The 11,484-nt window shown below is 33.6% G+C and overlaps 1 pseudogene; it reads left to right on the forward strand.

The window, feature by feature from the left end:
• The first annotated feature begins 3,070 nt into the window (after positions 1-3,070).
• LOC112785283 (cycloartenol synthase-like) lies at positions 3,071-11,066 on the forward strand (annotated as a pseudogene).
• The last annotated feature ends 418 nt before the right edge of the window (positions 11,067-11,484 follow it).

Raw genomic sequence — 11,484 nt, forward strand, 5'->3', positions numbered from 1 at the left:
ATTTGTTCATTATGATCCGTCTTTTGTTATAGCGCAATTTTTGTGAGAACACAAGACTACTGATTTTCTCATTTGATTGTTATTCAATTTTCCTATGAACATACTCTTGTTATTAAACTTAGTACCTACATTGTTTTCAAGACTTTCACACTATATACTATAGTAGTAGTAGTAGTACTTTCACACTCTATATTATAGTAGTAGTAGATGGGGTTTGAATGTTTGATGGTAAACTTTTTAGTACTGCCATATGAAAATATATTATATAGGATGTGTCATTATGTAAATTCTTAGTTTGTTGAAAAGTAGGTGTGTTTATTGTTCAAACTTAAGAATAATTGTATGTAATGGTAATGGGAACCTTAAATGCTGCTCATTTTGGTGCATTTAATTCTTGTCTTCAGGATGATTCTATTTGAATCACACTACTGCCATGATCCACTCAAGAAATGAGATATTAAACATAGGTGTGACATATTGTCAATAATTTTTTTGTTATTTGACTTTTGAGTTTATATTTGAATGAGATTATATCATTGTGGTTTATGTAGTACTTTTAATTTAGATGATATTTTAAAGTTTATATTAGACTATAATTATGTTTTAGTGTGTTTATTTATATTTTATTTATTATTTTATTATAAAACGATTTTTTCGGTTGAACCATGATCGAACCGGTTGAACCAGCAAACTAGTGAACCAGTAGTCAGAGCCTTACTGAAGCCACAAGAACCAACCCTTTCTCCAATTCTCTCATTCTCCCATTTCCTTCCTCCTCTCCAAAGAAACGGAAACCCTACCCTCACCGCCGCAAGCCACAAGAAGTGAGCAACCGCCGCTGTCCGTTGCAGTCAGGGGTACATGTGAAGCACAGAAGCCTCTCCTCCCAACCCTGGAGCCCCTTCTCCAGTTTCTTTTATCCCCTTCCTTCTCCCCAAGGCCCAAACAAAAACGGAAACCCTAGCCTCACTACCTAAGGAGTGAGCCACCCATGCCGTCCGTCGCAGTCAGGGGCTCCTCTCTTCGTTCTGTCGGCATCCTCCAAAGAAGAACCCCTGTTGGCTCTCAGTCTTCGTTCTCTACCGTCGACGTCGTCTGCTCGCAGTCGTCCTTCAAAGGTCAGTGCTCACTGCTAGTGCTTGTTCTTCGTTTGGTTCGCCACGCTTCTGCGCCGTCCATCGTCCTGCTCGTTGCCTGGTCTCCGTCTCCGTGGTGCTTCTGCCCCTTTGCTCAGACCGCTCAGAACGAAGGCAATAGCTTCATTTTTTTTTAATTTTCGTTCTCTATTCTTCATTCTTTACTCAGAACATTATTTTTTTTTGGGCTTTTGCTAATGCTACTCAGATTGAAATTTGAATTTAGCTGTATTATACTCTGTTTTCTTGTTTTGGATTGAATCATTGAATGATTAGTTGATTTATTTTGCTTGTTAATCTTTGTTAAAATTGTGCTGATTCAATTGATTTAGTTCACTGGTTAATCTTGTTAATCTTCATTAAAATTGTGCTGCTGTTTTTTGTTGTCTTGTGACTCGATTGTGCTTAGATTGTGACTGTCTTAATGACTTAATTGTGCTTAGATTGAATGATTAATTGATTAGCCATGTCTGTTTTGCTGTGTTGCTGTTTTATGTTTTGTATTTTATATATAGTGATGTGTTGTTGTTTTGTGTTGTGACTTAATTGTGCTTAAATTGAATGATTAATTGATTATTGATTAGGATGATTGTTCTGCTATGCTGCTATTTTGTGTTGTGATTTTTATATAGGATGGTTGTTCTGCCATGCTGCTATATTTTAGGATGTTTATACTAGTACTAGAAAATATGAATTATGTTCTATAAGCACCCTTTTATTTGGATCTTAAGACTGACCTTTATGTGTAGCTTCACAAATTATGTTGCATTATGAAAGTCTTAATTCTCAGATTAATTTATTTGTCTTAGTTTAAGGTGGATATATGAGTTTTTAAATAGTGATATGGTGAAAAATTTTGTTTTTGATTTACTATCTTATTTTTACATATAAATTATGAATATCATGTCATTATGAAATAATAATTTAATCTTAGTCATCAAATGATATACATAATGCCATTAAAGTTTGAATAATATTTTGATGTTTGTATTTTTTAGGGTGTATTTATAATTTTAAAATTATTTTATTATAAAACGGTTTTTCCAATTAAACTATAGTTAAACCGGTTAGACCAGTAAACCAGTGACTAGAGTGGTTCAATGATTGGTTCGTTTTTCAGAATCTTGATTAAAACTTAAATTTTTTTTCAAAGCATTCGTTAAACCAAATATTTAATACGAGCATTGATGGCATCATAGACTTATAGTGAGTCACATTCAGTGTATGATATTCATATAATTATTGCATAAGAGCAAACAACCACCATCAGAACCAGGTCAGCTTCTAGGGATATACATAAAAAAACTAAAATATGGTTAACCGGTTAAAAAATTATAACCACATTTTGGTTAACCAATTTAACAAAATTTTAAAAACTATATCCATATTTTTTAAAATAGGTTAACCAAAACCAAATTAAAAAAAAATTGGTTTTTAACTGGTTAACCAAATCTGAAAAATTCTAATTTCAATTTTTTAGATTAAAAATTCAATTTAAAAAAGGGTTTTTTTTAATAAAAACCGAATTTTTGGTTTTTTAGTACAAAACTAGTTTTTTTTCAAAAACTAGTTATTTTTTTAAAATCGGTTTTTATTTTTATAACCAGTTAAAAAATCGATTTTTAAATTTTTTAACCGGTTAATAATCAATTTTATCATATAAAACCAATTTAGTTAATTAATCAAGATTAAATTTTTGGTTAACCAAAATACAGGCTTAGTTTTTGGATTAACCAAACCATGTACACCTGTATCAGCTTCTACAACCTCGTGTGGCTTCTTCTTAAACCCAATGGCATCTACTTACTCTTATTCCTACATACCTTCCTTCACATCCATTTTCATTTCTATTTTCAGTTTCGCATTTGCATTTGCATTTGCATTTCAGCTCTGTCACTTTCAAACTTCATTCCGTTCTTGTTTCGTTTAGACCGAAGAGAATGTGGAAGCTCAAGGTTTCCGACGGCGGAAGCCCATGGCTTCGGACACTTAACGATCACATTGGCCGGCAGATTTGGGATTTCGATCCTAATCTCGGATCGCCGGAAGAGCTCGCTCAGATTGAAGCCTCTCGCAAGAGTTTCCGCGAGAATCGCTTTGAACACAAGCATAGCGCTGATCTCCTCATGCGCATTCAGGTACTCTTTCTCTTTGAGGTTAATTTCCATTCAAGTTTTGATAGTTTTTCTTTTTCTTTTTAGTTTAGTTTCTTTCTATTTTTATTTTTAATGTCTATCATTGCGTGTTTGAGTTTGTGTTTTTCTCATTTTCTGATGTCATTGTCGAAGACAGTAAAGACGAAAGGATTAGTGATTATAATAATGATGATGATGCTTGGTAAACTTATAATAGTGATTATAGTCATAATTATAATGGTACTGTGCATTTTTGTAACATTTTTCTGCTTGGCGTTGTTTAGGCGGCATTTTATCGGTATCTTAATTTAATTTGTAAGTTGAGTTGTTTTGGTATGAAACTGTGCATCTTTGTTCTTCTTCGAGGTTCCATGACAAATTTAACACTGCTGGTCATTGGCCATTTATTAAATTTTATTTTTATTTTAAATGTGGTGATGTGTTAAGTGATGTATTTTTATGATTTTTTGATGAATACACTGCTAGTGACTTTGCATTGTTTGTCTCTTTCTTGTTTTATGTATCACTCAATTCTTTTGGAATGATCATATTGAAGTAAATTTGTTTTATTTATTTATAATTTATACTTTATAAATTTCTTTTTATTTTTTATTCTTTTTTATTTTTAAATAAAGTATCAAAAGTTGCAAGAGCATTTGATTTGATTAGTGGTCCCTATTTGAAAAATTTTAAGGATTAGAGTTATCAATGATTCATACTTTATGTAGAGGAGAAGTAACAGCATATGTTAAGTTTGAACAGGTGGGTCTAGGGTGGTAAGATTATGAGTTGTTTTCTGCTACATTTGGGTGTGGAACTAATCCTTGTGCAGGTGTTTTCTTAGCCTTGTCTACAAAGTTGGTTGCTACTGGCATAATAATCCCCTCTTATAGAAATTCTGCTTTTAGTTGTGGTTTTATTTGCTGTTAATCAGTCAGACACTGAACTAGTTCATTAATTTCTTAGAAAATTACAGCAATTATTACTATACTGTGTACTGTTTGATACTTGTTCCTTCTTCAAACGTGGAAATCAATTCAGAAGTGTTTTTTAAATCTTTAAAATGAGGACATTTTAGATAATCATTTTATCATATTGTTATACTGGGAGGTTGTATATTATATTTTGTGCTTTGTTATGGTTTCAAAGCTATAAGTTTCTGATATCAGAAATTCAATCCTTTTAAATTCAATGATGTTTCTTACAAAACATTGCAGTTTGCAAAAGAGAACCCAATTAGTGAAGTCTTACCCAAAGTCAGAGCAAATGATATTGAAGATGTTACTGAAGAGACTGTGACAAGAACATTAAAAAGGGCCATTACTTTCCATTCAACCCTCCAGAGTGACGATGGACACTGGCCTGGAGATTATGGAGGTCCCATGTTTCTTATGCCTGGCTTGGTAAGTTTTATTTTGAGCACTTGATCTTTTCTCTTTTGTGAATTTTTTTTCTCTGTTAATTGCTATATTCCACATATTCTGACCTTGAAACGCATGCTTTTTGACAATACTGAAACTTCAGCCTTCAAAATTCCGTTTGAAATTGTCTTCCCTCCTAAATGATAACTGTGGAACTCAAATAATGTTTGGGTTAATTGCTATATCATGCATATTCTGGCCTTGAAATACATTGTTTTTGACAATACTGCAACTTTGCCTTCAAAATTATGTGACATTGTCTTCCCTCTGACCTGATAAACTGTGGATATCTAATTCTGTTTAGGATATCCAATCAAACAGATAATTACACTTTCTGTCACTAGGGCACTGAATGCAGTCTTAACAGAAGAACATAAAAAGGAAATATGCCGATATCTCTATAATCAACAGGTAAGAGCTTTGTCCCATCCTTCCCCCTAATCTTTGGGCTTGTCCCAGAAATTATTCTCATTAGTGAACTGTTACTACAAAACAAGGATGGTGGATGGGGTTTGCATATTGAAGGTCCAAGCACCATGTTTGGCTCTGTCTTGAATTATGTTGTTCTGAGATTGCTTGGTGAGGGACCTAATGATGGAGGAGGGGACATGGAGAAGGCACGTAACTGGATTTAATCACATGGTTGTGCTACTTACATAACATCATGGGGGAAAATGTGGCTTTCAGTTAAAATCTTAGCCTATCTTTGAGTCTCTTTATTTTTATTTTAAATTTTCATCATATGAATATTAAGACATTTTTAATGATTTTACTAATGTATATGGTATATTTGTTTATTTTCTACTTTCTGATTATAGGTGCTCGGGGCACATGAATGGTTAGGAAATAATCCCATGCCCCCTGAGATATGGCTACTTCCATACTTGCTCCCATTTCATCCAGGTTATTGTGCTTTATTCTAGTTGTTTATCCATCAATCTTCTCAGAGAGAATACATGAACTAATGGATGTGTAAAAATATTTTTTGTTTAGGAACAACTATCCACTTAAGTGGTTATCGATGTTAACGAGCTGTTACTTAAATGATAGATTATCTCCAAGAGTTCATTTTTCTTTCATGCTTTATAGTGTTTCATGTTAGGATGTTTACAAATGGATCAAGTTTCTGATATGATCAGCTTTTGTATATTAGTTGGCCTTTTTCCCCCAGGAATAAAGCAAATTGCACTACGATAGTGAGAACTCCTTTCAACCTAAACACGAAACCTGATCTTGTTGCTAGAGAGTTACATATATTATTTTGGGTTGAACAACATGACTTAACATAAAGTTTTACAAAAGACTTTTGATGTAAAGTTTGTGCTGGAATTTATTTGTTGTTCAATCTGGGAACCTTTGTGTCATGATTAAGTACTGTATATCATGGTTACTGAATAAAAGGCTGGCATTGTTGTATGTGTTTATGAGTTCATGCTGTGTATGCAGTCCTTATTCCTTAAGAATGACTTCTATTTTTGATTACTTATACAGAGAATCATTTTAAAATTAGTTGTCTATGTTTATTGTAATTTGTTTTTGGGTGAATTATCTTAAACACTGTTTAATGTTATATGTATTTTTCACTTTGAGTTAATTTTTTTGTGCGGTACAGGAAGGATGTGGTGTCATTGCCGGATGGTCTATTTGCCCATGTCCTACTTATATGGCAAGAGGTTTGTCGGTCCAATCACTCCAACAGTGTTATCTTTGAGAAAAGAGCTCTATAACACACCATATCATGATATAGACTGGGATAAAGCTCGCAATTTGTGTGCTAAGGTTAGTGATGCTTGTAAGTTGTGAAAACATTTTAAGCCTCCACACTTGGAATTTTATCTTGTAGTTAACAATTGGATGGAAATAGAATCTGCACTTTGTTCCTCGTATTGGCTTCTTTTTCTCGTCAAAATCGTTTGTTAATTATCCTGTTGAATTGATACCAGAACTTATATCCATGCAAAACCGGTTACTATTGTTTATGCCCACATAATACCCATCTACAAACTACAATGGCAACCATCATGTCACTATTATTACTGGTTACTTTGTTTGCCACCCCGTTATCAACCAAGTAATTACTAGGATACTTCTTATATGCTTATTATTGTCCTTAGAGTAATGCCATTGTAAACCATCATTATAGCATGTTATCTCCATTTTAAAGCATTGATTCTCCCAAAAGCTTCAACTGATAGGTGATAATGCAATAATGGTTTTTATATATTTAATGTCCTCTATTGTTTGAATTTTGAAATTCCCCTTGGCTTGAAGCTTGAACAATGCAGAGGCTAATTCCTTTTGTGATGAAATTAAACTTTGCGTGGAAGAATATAGGTGGGAAGTGTTAGACTGTTGGGAACTTCGTCAATGGGGGATAGCGAATCAGCATTTGATTTCTCTAAAATTGTTAACTACCAATTTAATTGTGCTAAAGATAACGTTACAAGAGGATTGTCTTTGTTTTCATGCAGGAAGACTTATACTATCCTCATCCAGTCATTCAGGATGTTCTTTGGGCCACTCTACACAAGGTCGTTGAGCCTATTATGATGCATTGGCCTGGAAACAAGCTGAGAGAATGGGCTCTAACGACTGTAATGAAGCATATACACTATGAAGATGAGAATACTCGGTATATTTGCATAGGCCCTGTAAACAAGGTAATTGTTGAGAGGGGACAGGAGTCACAAGGTTTCCCTTAAACTATTCATTGTTTCTTAACTTCCCACCCTTTGCATTGGAGTATTAGAAATCTCCTTCTGTTCATCTTTGGATAACTTGCTTCTCTGATGACCAAAATAATTGTTAGGCTTTGGTTACATATTGATTTACTTTTACTGTGTTATTTTCATTTAGTGTTAAACTCTTGATTGTATTTTTTGTGGATGCCTGAGCACCTCTTTATTGTTCCCATTATATATATATATATATATATATATATATATATATATATATATATATATATATAGCTAACTGGGGACTTGATTAGCAAAAATACTGACAATTTTTATTCATTTATTTTTGGGGATAAAAATGAAATACTAATTATTTTGCATGGTTCTCAATCAGGTGTTGAATATGCTCTGCTGTTGGATAGAAGATCCAAATTCAGAGGCCTTCAAGTTGCATCTTCCAAGGCTTAATGATTATTTGTGGATTGCTGAAGATGGCATGAAAATGCAGGTCCACATATTAGTCAACCTATTCTCTCTTATCAGAGTGATCAGAAGATGTTTTTGATGTAGTTGGGCATATTTACAGATGATTAGTAATGATATGGGCTTAAAATTGATATTTATATGGTGCAAAATAATACGTGAAACTATTGTTGCAGCATTATTGAGTTTTTCTTAAGGTCATATAATAGTGTCTGTTCAAGCTTATATCACAAAATTTACTTGTAACCAATTTTTGTTGCAGGGATACAATGGAAGTCAACTATGGGATGCTGCATTTGCTGTCCAAGCAATTATTTCATCTAACCTCATTGAAGAATATGGCCAAACTATTAAAAAAGCTCATTCATTTATTAAGAAATCACAGGTAACTTTTACACTTTTATTACTATTGTTGCATCGGTTCACCCTTGTTGATCAACATTTCTCTTCTTTTTCTTGCAAAAGGTTTTAGAAGATTGTCCAGGTGATCTTAATTATTGGTACCGTCACATTTCCAAAGGTGCTTGGCCTTTTTCAACTAGAGATCATGGATGGCCGATATCACATCTGAAGGACTAAAAGTAATTATTGATTGAAAAAAGTAGAAGAAATTGTACTTGTTTAATTTATTCTGCCACTTTGATAAATATGCTACTTTTCAGGCTGCTCTATTACTTTCCAAAATTTCACCAAAGATTGCTGGGGAGCCAATCGAAGCAGAGAGGCTATATGATGCTGTTAATGTCGTGCTCTCATTGCAGGTAATAGATTCGTCATGGCTGAAGCTAGATTATCTGAGTAGTTTGAGCAAATAAATCATTGATAGATTGGTGGAAGAAGATCTTCATTTTATCTTTTTCTTTCTTGTAAAGATACCATGTCCTCTCTCTATTTAAGTTTTTCTTTCTCATTAATTTGTTCATTTTTTCTATCAATTTTTATTTATTTATTTATTTTAAATATCTTGTGTGTCTGACTGTGATCCATGGTGTATGAGCAAATAGCTTCTTTAAAATTTGTTGAATCTCTTTGAAGAATCAATGCTATTATCGAGAGATGTATTTATTCATTTATTGAATTTTCCCAACTCTTCAGAATAACGATGGTGGCTTTGCATCATATGAACTCACACGATCATATAGATGGCTGGAGGTAACTTTCTTTTATGAATAATTAGAAATTAGCCTACTTGAATTACACCATGTGAATAATAAAGTATGAAAATCTGTTACAATGTAGTCGATTCTCCCTCTGCTATCTTACCCCAAAACTCATTTCTCAATTCGTCAAGCACATGTATTTGAAGTTATGTCACAAAAGCTACAACTTTGAAATTATTGTTTGTGAACAAAACTTTTTGGCCTTTCCTCTAGATTTTGGAATTACAGCTGACGAGTTGATCCTGAAAATTTAGGAAGTTGATTTTGGATTAAGATTAGATACACACTTAGATGAATGCTTTCTCTTTTGTCAGATAATAAATCTAGCGGAAACTTTTGGCGATATAGTTATTGATTATTGGTAAGCTGTCAAATGCTTCTTCAGTATAAGTTTTTGCATTCCTCTTCCTATCCCGTAACCCATCATTTAAATCTTTTAATATTTCTATTTGCTATGTGCTATAGTTATGTGGAATGTACATCAGCCTCTCTGCAAGCATTGGCATCATTTCGGAAATTATATCCCATGCATCGCCCAGAAAAAATAAGCCGCTGTATTAAAAGAGCCACTGCATATATTGAAAGCGTTCAAGCTTCAGATGGTTCATGGTTTGCTACTCCCTTTTTGGAAACCACTATTTTCAAATTTTTTCTATAGATTTGATAGTTGATTTATGCATGTTGTAGTTTCTCTCTCTTGCTTTTAGCATGAATGGAACTTTGTTGGTTTAGTAGACCTCTAAACCACTCAAATCTGCTTAACAGGTATGGTTCATGGGGAGTTTGCTTCACCTATGCCGCATGGTTTGGGATAAATGGGTTGATTGCTGCTGGAAAGAGTTACAGTGATTCCCCAGCCATCCATAACGCTTGTGAATTTCTGCTGTCTAAGCAGCTTTCAAATGGTGGCTGGGGAGAGAGTTATTTGTCTTGTCAAAACAAGGTTAATTTTACTGTTTCTAAATGCCAATATCATTTATTTTTCTTCTTAGAAATCCCTAAAACTACTAAGCATTTTCTTGTGGGAGAGTCTTTTCCGAGTAGTGCATGCATAAACACGATAAAGAAGTTGTCGAGATTATAACATTTTGGGAAGTGTGTATTGCATTTTGATATAATTTATTGCATTTTGTTTTTAAGTAACATTCAGTTAGAATACTCCATTACTTTCAGGAATCTAAAGGCTGAGAGTTATAGTTATGTTTCTCCCAATTTCTGTTTTTCAGGTGTATTCAAATCTTGAAAACAACAGGGCTCATCTCGTAAACACATCGTGGGCCTTGCTGGCTCTCATTGCTGCTGGACAAGTATATACAGCAAAATATTTGCTACTTTTGTGCTGCTGCCATGGTTTTGAACTGACTAGTTTATTATTGCACCAAATCCATTCTTCATTGAGGTAGGATAATTTATCACTTCGAAAGTTTTTAAAAAACTTAAATAGCTTATACATATCCCACCTGTGTTGATGCATGTATTATAAAACCCATGGCAATGCTTTGTAAGTTCATGTTGTCTTGCATTTGTCTTATCATATAATTTTATATTTTACGTGGAATGCAAATGTGTGAACAGGCCAAAAGAGATCCAAAACCATTGCATCGTGCAGCCGCATATCTGATAAATTCCCAGATGGACAATGGTGACTATCCACAAGAGGTATTGTCTTCAAAACCCCATATCTTGCATTCTGTATATCATTTAAATTGTTAAAATACCAAAAGAAATCAACTAAATCAATGTTTCTTTTCTCACCTGTTAGGAAATCATGGGAGTGTTCAACAGGAATTGCATGATCACTTATGCTGCGTACAGAAACATATTCCCTATCTGGGCATTGGGCGAATACCAATGTAATGTATTACAGGCTCGTTAATCTTTCTCCATCTGGATGCTGTCTGAATTGTTTCAGTCTTAGATCTTACTTGTTTCCAAGATACCTTATTGAACACTTCATAACTAAATTAGTTTGGTAGTGAGCTAAACAAAGAGCTGACTTGTGGAGTATTGCAATGTTAAATAGAGTTAACTAAATATAGGATAAGAACGTTTTGTCAGAGTTCAGATGTTAGAACAATAATGATACAACGGAAAATTTGACTAAAACTTTGGTTGAATGTGGGTTCTTCCACCGGTTAGCTTGAAAGATGCAATTTTGACATTTTATCTACTATGGTAGAATAAAACTATGTAGAGCTACTGATGAGCGGATAATTTATACGCTTTTTGGCATTATTTTTAGTATGTTTTTAGTAGAATCTAGTTACTTTTAGGGATGTTTTCATTAGTTTTTATGTTAAATTCACATTTCTGGACTTTACTATGAGTTTGTGTGTTTTTATGTGATTTCAGGTATTTTCTGGCTGAAATTGAGGGACTTGAGCAAAAATCAGATTTAGAGGTTGAAGAAGGACTGCTGATGCTGTTGGATTCTGACCTCCCTGCACTCAAAGTGGATTTTCTGGAGCTACAGA

This window comes from Arachis hypogaea, chromosome 20 (assembly GCF_003086295.3).
Source record: "Arachis hypogaea cultivar Tifrunner chromosome 20, arahy.Tifrunner.gnm2.J5K5, whole genome shotgun sequence".
Lineage (NCBI taxonomy): Eukaryota > Viridiplantae > Streptophyta > Magnoliopsida > Fabales > Fabaceae > Arachis > Arachis hypogaea.